This window comes from Ambystoma mexicanum, chromosome 4p (assembly GCF_040938575.1).
Source record: "Ambystoma mexicanum isolate Mex_15411 chromosome 4p, UKY_AmexF1_1, whole genome shotgun sequence".
Lineage (NCBI taxonomy): Eukaryota > Metazoa > Chordata > Amphibia > Caudata > Ambystomatidae > Ambystoma > Ambystoma mexicanum.
The window spans coordinates 318,132,961-318,145,517 of NC_090927.1; positions in this window are offsets into that span (position 1 = coordinate 318,132,961).

Below are 12,557 nucleotides of genomic sequence, written 5' to 3' on the forward strand. Positions count from 1 at the left end.
GAACGGTGGTCTGGAGGTTTCCCAGAGCATTGCCAGTGGTTAAGATTAATTCTAAACCTTCCAGCCATCACCTCTTTTTTTTTGCTATGTCACCCCGAGTGGGACGGGTATGCCCAGACGTGGGTCCCGTGCCTGCTGGGCCCAGAGGCCCAAGCTACTCCTCACTGATGAGCCCCAACAAGGGCGAAACATGTTTGGGGCTGCTTGTGGTCTCGTGCAGAAGGGATGTGGCCTAGCAGTTCGGGCTGGACTCCCTCTTTTGGAGTGGGGCCAAGCCTGATTTGCATTCGGTCTTTCCCTTCTGTAATGCCTTGGCAGGCGAAGAACGGTGGTCTGGAGGGTTGCCCAGAGCATTGCCAGTGGTTAAGATTAATTCTAAACCTTCCAGCCATCACCGCTTTGTTTTTGCTATGTCACCCCGAGTGGGACAGGTATGCCCAGACGTGGGTCCCGTGCCTGCTGGGCCTACAGACCCAAGCTACTCCTCACTGATGAGCCCCAACAAGAGCGAAACATGTTTGGGGATGCTTGTGGTCTCGTGCAGAAGGGATGTGGCCTAGCAGTTCGGGCTGGACTGCCTCTTTTCGGGTGGGGCCAAGCCTGATTTGCATACGGTCTTTCCCTTCTGTAATGGCTTGGCAGGAGAAGAACGGTGGTCTGGAGGGTTACCCAGAGCATTGCCAGTGGTTAAGATTAATTCTAAACCTTCCAGCCATCACCTCTTTGTTTTTGCTATGTCACCCCGAGTGGGACGGGTATTCCCAGACGTGGGTCCCGTGCCTGCTGGGCCTAGAGACCCAAGCTACTCCTCAATGATGAGCCCCAACAGGGGCGAAACATGTTTTGGGATCCGTGTGGTCTCGTGCAGAAGGGATGTGGCCTAGCAGTTCGGGCTGGACTGCCTCTTTTGGGGTGGGGCCAAGCCTGATTTGCATATAGGCTTTCCCTTCTGTAATGGCTTGGCAGGCGAAGAACGGTGGTCTGGAGGGTTGCCCAGAGCATTGCCAGTGGGTAAGATTAATTCTAAACCTTCCAGCCATCACCTCTTTGTTTTTGCTATGTCATCCCGAGTGGGACGGGTATGCCCAGACGTGGGTCCCGTGCCTGCTGGGCCTAGAGACCCAAGCTACTCCTCACTGATGAGCCCCAACAAGGTCGAAACATGTTTGGGATGCTTGTGGTCTCGTGCAGAAGGGATGTGGCCTAGCAGTTCAGGCTGGACTGCCTCTTTTGGGGTGGGGCCAAGCCTGATTTGCATATGGTCTTTCCCTTCTGTAATGGCTTGGCAGGCGAAGAACGGTGGTCTGGAGGGTTGCCCAGAGCATTGCCAGTGGTTAAGATTAATTCTAAACCTTCCAGCCATCACCTCTTTGTTTTTGCTATGTCACCCCGAGTGGGACGGGTATGCCCAGACGTGGGTCCCGTGCCTGCTGGGCCTACAGACCCAAGCTACTCCTCACTGATGAGCCCCAACAAGAGCGAAACATGTTTGGGGATGCTTGTGGTCTCGTGCAGAAGGGATGTGGCCTAGCAGTTCGGGCTGGACTGCCTCTTTTTGGGTGGGGCCAAGCCTGATTTGCATACGGTCTTTCCCTTCTGTAATGGCTTGGCAGGAGAAGAACGGTGGTCTGGAGGGTTACCCAGAGCATTGCCAGTGGTTAAGATTAATTCTAAACCTTCCAGCCATCACCTCTTTGTTTTTGCTATGTCACCCCGAGTTGGACAGGTATGCCCAGACGTGGGTCCCGTGCCTGCTGGGCCTAGAGACCCAAGCTACTCCTCACTGATGAGCCCCAACAAGGGCGAAACATGTTTGGGGATGCTTGTGGTCTCGTGCAGAAGGGATGTGGCCTAGCAGTTCGGGCTGGACTGCCTCTTTTGGGGTGGGGCCAAGCCTGATTTGCATATGGTCTTTCCCTTCTCTAACGGTTTGGCAGGCAAAGAACGGTGTTCTGGAGGGTTGCCCAGAGCATTTGCAGAGGTTAAGATTAATTCTAAATCTTCCAGCCATCACCTCTTTGTTTTTGCTATGTCACCCCGAGTGGGACGGGTATGCCCAGACGTGGGTCCCGTGCCTGCTGGGCCTAGAGACCCAAGCTACTCCTCACTGATGAGCCTCAACAACGGCGAAACATGTTTGGGGATGCTTGTGGTCTCGTGCAGAAGGGATGTGGCCTAGCAGTTCGGGCTGGACTGCCTCTTTTGGGGTGGGGCCAAGCCTGATTTGCACATGGTCTTTCCCTTCTGTAATGGCTTGGCAGGCGAAGAACGGTGGTCTGGAGGGTTGCCCAGAGCATTGCCAGTGGGTAAGATTAATTCTAAACCTTCCAGCCATCACCTCTTTGTTTTTGCTATGTCATCCCGAGTGGGACGGGTATGCCCAGACGTGGGTCCCGTGCCTGCTGGGCCTAGAGACCCAAGCTACTCCTCACTGATGAGCCCCAACAAGGTCGAAACATGTTTGGGATGCTTGTGGTCTCGTGCAGAAGGGATGTGGCCTAGCAGTTCAGTCTGGACTGCCTCTTTTGCGGTGGGGCCAAGCCTGATTTGCATATGGTCTTTCCCTTCTGTAATGGCTTGGCAGGCGAAGAACGGTGGTCTGGAGGGTTGCCCAGAGCATTGCCAGTGGTTAAGATTAATTCTAAACCTTCCAGCCATCACCTCTTTGTTTTTGCTATGTCACCCCGAGTTGGACAGGTATGCCCAGACGTGGGTCCCGTGCCTGCTGGGCCTAGAGACCCAAGCTACTCCTCACTGATGAGCCCCAACAAGGGCGAAACATGTTTGGGGATGCTTGTGGTCTCGTGCAGAAGGGATGTGGCCTAGCAGTTCGGGCTGGACTGCCTCTTTTGGGGTGGGGCCAAGCCTGATTTGCATATGGTCTTTCCCTTCTGTAACGGTTTGGCAGGCGAAGAACGGTGTTCTGGAGGGTTGCCCAGAGCATTTGCAGTGGTTAAGATTAATTCTAAACCTTCCAGCCATCACCTCTTTGTTTTTGCTATGTCACCCCGAGTGGGACGGGTATGCCCAGACGTGGGTCCCGTGCCTGCTGGGCCTAGAGACCCAAGCTACTCCTCACTGATGAGCCTCAACAAGGGCGAAACATGTTTGGGGATGCTTGTGGTCTCGTGCAGAAGGGATGTGGCCTAGCAGTTCGGGCTGGACTGCCTCTTTTGGGGTGGGGCCAAGCCTGATTTGTACATGGTCTTTCCCTTCTGTAATGGCTTCGCAGGCGAAGAACGGTGGTCTGGAGGGTTGCCCAGAGCATTGCCAGTGGTTAAGATTAATTCTAAACCTTCCAGCCATCACCTCTTTGTTTTTGCTATGTCACCCCGAGTGGGACGGGAAAGCCCAGACGTGGGTCCCGTGCCTGCTGGGCCTAGAGACCCAAGCTACTCCTCACTGATGTGCCCCAACAAGGGCGAAACATGTTTGGGGATGCTTGTGGTCTCGTGCAGAAGGGATGTGGCCTAGCAGTTCGGGCTGGACTGCCTCTTTTGGGGTGGGGCCAAGCCTGATTTGCATATGGTCTTTCCCTTCTGTAACGGTTTGGCAGGCGAAGAACGGTGGTCTGGAGGGTTGCCCAGAGCATTTGCAGTGGTTAAGATTAATTCTAAACCTTCCAGCCATCACCTCTTTGTTTTTGCTATGTCACCCCGAGTGGGACGGGTATGCCCAGACGTGGGTCCCGTGCCTGCTGGGCCTAGAGACCCAAGCTACTCCTCACTGATGAGCCTCAACAAGGGCGAAACATGTTTGGGGATGCTTGTGGTCTCGTGCAGAAGGGATGTGGCCTAGCAGTTCGGGCTGGAATGCCTCTTTTGGGGTGGGGCCAAGCCTGATTTGCACATGGTCTTTCCCTTCTGTAATGGCTTCGCAGGCGAAGAACGGTGGTCTGGAGGGTTGCCCAGAGCATTGCCAGTGGTTAAGATTAATTCTAAACCTTCCAGCCATCACCTCTTTGTTTTTGCTATGTCACCCCGAGTGGGATGGGAAAGCCCAGACGTGGGTCCCGTGCCTGCTGGGCCCAGAGACCCAAGCTACTCCTCACTGATGAGCCCCAACAAGGGCGAAACATGTTTGGGGATGCTTGTGGTCTCGTGCAGAAGGGATGTGGCCTAGCAGTTCGGGCTGGACTGCCTCTTTTGGGGTGGGGCCAAGCCTGATTTGCATATGGTCTTTCCCTTCTGTAATGGCTTGGCAGGCGAAGAACGGTGGTCTGGAGGGTTGCCCAGAGCATTGCCAGTGGTTAAGATTAATTCTAAACCTTCCAGCCATCACCTCTTTGTTTTTGCTATGTCACCCCGAGTTGGACGGGTATGCCCAGACGTGGGACCCGTGCCTGCTGGGCCTAGAGACCCAAGCTACTCCTCACTGATGAGCCCCAACAAGGGCGAAACATGTTTGGGGATGCTTGTGGTCTCGTGCAGAAGGGATGTGGCCTAGCAGTTCGGGCTGGACTGCCTCTTTTGGGGTGGGGCCAAGCCTGATTTGCATATGGTCTTTCCCTTCTGTAACGGCTTGGCAGGCGAAGAACGGTGATCTGGAGGGTTGCCCAGAGCATTGCCAGTGGTTAAGATTAATTCTAAACCTTCCAGCCATCACCTCTTTGTTTTTGCTATGTCACCCCGAGTGGGACGGGTATGCCCAGACGTGGGTCCCGTGCCTGCTGGGCCCAGAGACCCAAGCTACTCCTCACTGATGAGCCCCAACAAGGGCGAAACATGTTTGGGGATGCTTGTGGTCTCGTGCAGAAGGGATGTGGCCTAGCCGTTCGGGCTGGACTGCCTCTTTTGGGGTGGGGCCAAGCCTGATTTGCATATGGTCTTTGCCTTCTGTAATGGCTTGGCAGGCGAAGAACGGTGGTCTGGAGGGTTGCCCAGAGCATTGCCAGTGGTTAAGATTAATTCTAAACCTTCCAGCCATCACCTCTTTTTTTTTTTTAGATTATTTCTGGTGACAGCACTATCTGCAACACCATACTACCACTGCCAAGATAAGGGAAAATGCAGTGAGACTGGTAATGTAAGTTTGTTAAGATGCTTTTTGATTATAGTAGCAGTGCGATGTGCAACTTCAAATGCATGCTTGTCCTCATTATATACAGGGCCTCATTACGAGTTTGGCAGTAGCCCTTAAATGCAGCGGTAGCGCTGTTACCGCCGCATTTAAGCGTCTGCCAAATCATGGCTTTGGCTGATTTCCCCCCAGCTCTGAGCTGGGGGGAAATCTGCTGAAAATGTGCCGATTTTTGGTGCGTTTCCCGCCAGCGGGAAATCCACCGGCGGTAAAAGCGCAAAATTTCCCTATTGAGCCAAATGGGGAATGGGGAATTCTCTAATGGCTTCAATGGGGAATCGGCAATACCCGTTCTGCCAAACCTGTGATCCGGCGCTAATAGCGCCAGTGGCTTTGGTGGTTGGCCCCGGCTTTACCGCCCAACTCATGATGAGGCCCATAGTCTCTAAAATATGAAGACTCTTTGTTTTATCTAAGACTTTCCTAATCACCTCCTCTTCCTCAACAAGGTTCTCAGGCCTCTCCCTTACACCTTTACCGTTCTTATTTTTGTACTTGGAAAATGAGAATTGATTAAACTCTGTATAAATTGTGAAAATGCAGATCTGTTTCTGGAGGGACAACCAATTCCACAAACCTATCCTTTCCCCTGGACAATCTTCTCCCCACTTTCTCCTTCCCAACACATTCTATTCCCTATTAACATTATTTGTTCTTCATCTAACGTATTTTAGAATTGGAACTCCAGGGGCTGCAAAGGACATGATTCCCAATTCAATCCAATTCTAAACCACAAATCTCAAGTCATCCACGGGAGAGAGCTAAGATATTGAGAGGCACCTTGGGGCAGCTTAACCACCCAGACTTCATGATGGGTCATCCATTACCAGCGGCATCCTGCCCATGTACCAGGTGCTTTTTGGCTCGTCAATGCCCGCAATCATTTAATCAGACCTTGCATGATGAAAGAGCGCTCTTTAGATACGCAGTTCCAGCCACTGTACTTCCAGAAATATCTCATAAGTGCTCTGGCACTCCAGAGTAATTTTTCAACAATCTTGGCCAGCTGTCGTGATGGATGTCTTCCACGATAGGGAGCAGTTGTGAGTTCAGATAATCTCGTCCCTCTTCGAAATGCCATGTCTCACTCCAGGTTCTTGTCTGCTTCAAGCCCACCTCTCATCAAGCATTGAAAGGCCACCTGGGTCGGTTGTCTGAGGATACTGATAACATGTACCTTTCCAACATGTGCCTAACTGTTGGAAAGCTCTGTCCCAGATTCAAGCCTGGTGTTCTTCTCTAGCCGATCTATATGGCGATCTAAGTGTGACCCTTTGTAAATACCCCATGTTGCAAGAGCAGTGTTAGTGTCTGTCCATATTTTATGAACAACTACTACCCTTTTCTGTTGTCCTCCAAATTGCTCTTCACTCAGTTGTTCCAACGGGATTCCAGCCCCCCTTGTGTAATTTGGATAATGAGTTGAAACCAGATATCAGAAGAGTAAATAGCACTGTAGCTACCATTGTATTCAACACCAAATATCTATATTCAGACTTATCCAATTTTGGCAATGTATTGTATGACAGTTTCTCGCTATATACCTGTGAATATTTCATAAACTCCTTTCTACCCATCTCTGGAGTGTGCAAATGCTGAATCATGGTACCCATTCTACAGTCTAGGGCCCCTGAAGAATGACACTGTGCAGCTGTCAAATTAGAACATACTTTAACCATCAAGATATCATTCCTAGAATTTAGGATAATCAGTAAATACCATTCTAAACATTTTGGCCATTCTCTACATCTCCCCAAAATCGCACTAAGATCCTCTAACTCACAATACCCCGGCACCACCACTCGGTGCATGGCTAAGGGTAGGTTAATTTTGTCTGATACCAAGCTGATATTGCAACCCCGTTCTCGCTGGGCTACCGCCACTGTGGGCTGGGCCATTATTTGTATCAGTAAATGTGTTTGTAAATCATCTTGTTTCTCTTCCTGATGAAAATAAAAGAATAGCAATAGTAAATCAAATTTGAGATGTGGGCAGGCTCAGGATATTTATCAACTGTTTTCACATTGCTATTATGTATGTTAGTAGTAGGAAAAACTCTTTCTCTAAGGCTAGGTTGGAATATTACAGTGGGTTCTTCCAGCTTGGAATTCAAGGCTTTGAAGTAGTCCTCATCACTCATCTAAATTAGCACATGTATAAGTAACAACCCTAATTGAGCATTCAGCTGGCTGTGGTATAGATCAACTCTACACTCTGAGGCGCTTTTCAGATAGCAGGTCCCACCTTTCATGTGCACTACATAGTGGTTCTTATACCATGGCCATGCCCTCACATTAGAAGACATTACCATGTTAGTCATATTCTTTATAGCTGGTATTGTTTTCACAATGGGGTCGGGTTCTCCTACAACTACATTAGTATATGTCAGATTAAGCAAGAAGGTCGCTAACATCACCAAAAGTACACTGCTGTGCTACTGCCCACTTGCAGTGGCTCGTGTGCACCCATGTTGGATGCCCCAGAACCTTTACAGCAGAATTGGAGGTAAGCAGAACCAGGAATGGCACATTCCACTTGGTGGCTAGAGCTGTGTTCTTTGATTAGCTTTTATAAGGACGCTGCCACCGGGCTGTAACGAATGACATGGGTAGATCGTTCCAATGGTAGAGATGCTTCGATCAGATTAAAAAGTGAGACTGACAGAAGATATTGCGGTCTTCATATACTGACAGCTGCAGATTAACATTCATAGATTCCATGGGTGGAGGTACATGTGCAGGAAGCCGCATGGGTTGCCCATAAAGATTATCATAAGGATTGAGCTCTGTTTTCCTGTGTGTGGTGCTTCTCATACTGAATACAACTAATGGGAAGGATTCTGGCCACTTCAATCCTGTCTCTTGACATAGTTTAGCTAGTTTGCTCTTCAAGACCCCATTTAATTTCTTTACTGGTCCTGATGACTGAGGGTGGTGTGGACAGTGCAAATTGTGCTGAATTCTTAAGGTTGATAACAATATGCTAATGATACTACTCATAAAATGAGTGCCTCGATGCTGCTAATATACACCAGTATCCCAAATGTAGTTTCAAATTCACAAATCAAGATTTTTGTTACTGTCACCGTGTCTGATTTCCTGCAAGTGTGTGCCTCACCCAACCAAAAAACATGTCCACAATCACAAGAAATACTGCCATTAATTATACTGAGGTAACTGTAGGAAATAATGTAGCCCCACAAATGGCCCATTCGGGGGAGGATGTGCCCAATGTCTGATCGGCATGGTTTTGGTGACATATTTATGTGTACAAATAACCAATTTCTTGCAAACCTCCTGAGCCAAAGTCGTGATATCAGGTGCAAACCATAAACAATTCACCAGCATTATCATCCTATATCTTCTTGTGTGTGCCTGCCCATGGTACAATCTAACAAAGTGTGACACGAATATTCCTAGATGGCTGCCAATTTCACTGTTCTATCAGTGAAATCATTCCCACAAGTAATATGAGAGACTGGTGTCCTGCACATTTGACAATCACAATCCAATTGGTTTGCAGGATAGCATCTAATAGAGCCATTACAGATTGACAATTTTTATGGGCGTTCCAGTTGAGGACATGAAGCCTCTCTGCTTCCAGAGCTGTCCAAAGTCATGGTCCACACCAAACGTATAATGAGAATCAGTGTCAATGTTAACTGCTTGTTGAGCAGCCAGCTGGTAGAACCTTGTGAGAGCAACCTGCTCTACTACCTGTGCATACATAACTTGAGGTAGCTTTCCACTCTCTACTAACTCCACTCGGGCACAGGATACACACTCCACGACCACCTTCCCACGTTGGTCCCTAAAACAAGATCCATCCATGAACTACTCAAAGTCTGGATCTGGCAGTGGCAAGTCAGAAAGATCTGTTTTGGGCATCACTAGATGATCAATGACTGAAACACAACCATGAAGGGTGAAGTCAGGTGGCTGTCCCTCTTGCATTGTAGGTGACAGGGTGGTTCGATTACAGAGGTAGCACTGGTTCAAAGTAAGGTTTGACGAATATAGTAGAAGTAACTCATATGTGCTTGCTCGTGATACAACCACATGCTGGGTCTTTGTTTTCAACAATAAAGATACCACTGCATGTGGGACAGCCACTTCCAGTGGCGATCCTAAACAGGGCGGCAATCCAGCTGAGACCAATTCTAACTCCTCACCATAATAAGCTACAGGTCTATGATGGATCCCATTCTTTTGGGTGAGGATGGCCAGAGCAATACTATTCCATTCATGACATTAAAATGTGAATCCCTTTTTGTAATCAGGCAAGACTAGAGCTGGCGCTGCAGGCAGTCACATCTTAATTTTAGTTAAAGCCTTCTGTGCCTCTGATCTCCACAGGAAGGGATCTACAGTATTTAGACATATATATTCTAGTAGTAGTTTAACTATCTCTCCATATCCAAAGATCCACTACCGGCAGTATCCGATTCCCCAAAAAATGCTATGATTTGAGTAATTCTCTGGTGTTTATGGATTTGTAAACAGTCTCTTGGAAGATTTGTACTCCTTCTCTGCCAATGCTGTCATTAGTACTTTAGTGTCTTCTTTGCAGCCGTTCTATGATGGTGAAGCAATAAGTAAGTCATCAGCATATTGTACCAGCATCGATTTGGCAGCTTTATGCCATCAAGATCTTTTTTTGGTAATTTCAAGAAGAGAGTGGTGGACTCTATTTACCCCTGCGGCAAACAGGTCCAAGTGTACAGACTTCTCTATGAGAAAATGCAAATAACTATTGACTATCCTTAGGCATTGGCACTGAGAAACAATTTGAACAGTGGTTGACCATTGTGAAGTGTGTTGCCTCTGTCGGGATGCAGAACAGTTAGGTAGCTGGAGGTGGCACCACTGGAAAGGAGGGTATTATCACAGCATTGATGACTCTTAAGTCTTGAACAAAACGGTAAACCTCCTACCCTGGCTTTTTCACTAGAAAAATCTGAGTATTGTATGGACTGATAGTAGAGACTATAATCCGCGGGTATGAGAGTGATTCAATGACTAGTGGGATACCTGCCTCAGCCTCGGTAGGCAACTTCTTAAAAGGGTCTACTTTTATGCATACTGGCTCATATGTATGTATATACCCTACTTAACTGTGATGGGTGGCTCACAGAGAATCAAGTACTGAATAGATCAAAACCTGTAGTTTGCCAGCCCATTGTCTATCCTCTTCCGCCTGGTTGTTCTCCTGTGTTTCCCTGAAAGTTACCATGACTGCTTCAGTGTTATCCGATGGCAAACTCAAAAACATTTTACATAACAAATCTCTCCCCCAACAAATGTACACATAATTTTGGGCTAAGGAGAAAAGAATGCTGGTCTGTAATAGACCTCAATGTAACCATGAGAGGCACAATAATTAGAAGGACAATCATAGTGTTTAGATGTCCACCACAATGACTTTCTCTCTGGATAAGGGAATATGAGGGAAGGAATTCATCCACAAAGTATCCACTAAACAAACTACCGGATTCCCTTGCACCTGACATCAAATTTACATACCTTTCTGTTCTACTGGAATCATGGGAGCTTCCAGAGTCCCTTAGCCTTCTGGTTGTGAGAAACCAGTCAGGTCTACATCGGGCCCATTATGGTTATCAGGAATAAAAAGATTAACATTTGAATTTGGGGATTGAAGCAATTCCCTTGTGGGGCTGCCAGCATGTAGCGCTGTCCACCATGCTGAGGCATTTAGTGTTCATAGGTCCCATGTTTCCTTGATGATACAGTCTCTCTGGTCTGAATGGACATTCATTCTTCAGGTGGCCCTCCTTTCTACAATAATTACAGGTTAAGGAGTTTGGCACTGCAGCTCTTGCGGCCAGTTGCTTCTGCCACCATCCTTGTTCCTGTTGATCCTGCGCTCCCCATAAATGCTGCTGATCAAATTATCCCATGATTTCTACTGTTGCTGCTGTCCTATGTATCCTCCTTGCTGATTCTGTTGTACCTGCTGTCCCATCTGGCTCCCTCCCTGGCCCTGTTCCTCGGTCTGTCCCTGCTGTGTACATGGTTTGACTAGCTGTCCCTGTAAATGTTTATTCCCGAATGTTTCTTTCTTCTGCTACTGACACGTGACAAAATGGTTTTCAACCGTCAACTGCAGTCTAACCTCTGGTGGCATTACTGTTCTCATAAGCTGATACATATCTGCCCAAGAGGGAATATAGCTGGGAACTGTCTGCAGCTCCTCCACAAATCTTTGGGGTTCCTATCTAATATTTGGAAATTTCTTCGCCAATGTCCTGAGGTCCCCGGGTGGTTTGGGGACTTTTACAGTGACAATGCTTCTTTGTTGTTGCTTTCCATCCTCATGGCCAGATGGCACTCACCTGATGGGAGCTTGGAAGACTTGCAAGTCTCTCCTGCATACTGCACATACCCTCATCACAGACGATGTGTATGAAGGAGGTGTACACATGGTCACCTGCCCACTTGCTCCTGGTGTCCTGAAGGCAGGAGGCAACAAAGGTGACATATCTACAATCTCTGCCTCTTCCTGCAGCTGATCTTGTTATGGTTGGCATGCCTGCCACCCATAGGCAATCTCATACTAGCAAACAACTCAAGTATATCCTCCAGCATTTCATTATCTCGATCTTCCTGTTCATCCTCTACCTTTTCCTTCTCCACCACTGCATCCTGAAGTATCTGGGAGCACAAGTGGACTACTATCAGTCCCCCTTTGGTTTCTAAGAAACTTTATTTGTCCTCTCATTAGTCATTTACGTCTCTCAGTGCGTTAATCTTACTATAATTTCTCCCAGCTTTCGCCTTCTCCAGCCAAGTGACTGAAGCCCCCACTGTATTGGTCACATCTTTGTTCCCTGTGCCTCTAACACCCTCCTAAGGCCTCCCAGTTTATTTAAATTGAAGGTCCCTTCAAAGGGAATTGGGTATGTCATTATGTCAGGTAATAAAATGCCAAGTGTCCAAAGAAATAACACAAAGTACTACTGAATTGATTGAACATTGTTAAGAATTCCAATCGGGCGTCACACACTGGACCAGGACACTTGGTCTTATCCTGGGATGTGGCCCTTAATTGGAATGCTTTTTCTTTAATTTCAATGAATTCAAATTGAGCCAATACACAACCCATTTCACTCTCCCTTTTACAAATACCCGGTCTCAATTGACCAGGAACCAGGCCGGTTGGTGAAAATACAATATTTATTTATTTTTAAAATTCACAAAAATCACACACATTTTAATATGAGGCAGTAATCACCAATGGGGTGATAATGACAATGTAAATGGAAGCAAAGCACTTGGTTAACCTTCTAGTAGAACATATCCAAAGCACAAATGAATGGGAGCACTTTTGGATTAGGATAGATAGCACCCAAGTTAAGGTTTCCCCATGCAATGTTCCCTCAACCCAGAAATAAAAGAAGCAGCAGGTATTCAGGGATAAGGGGCAGCGAACAGATTCAAAATCCGACCTTCCCTCACAAA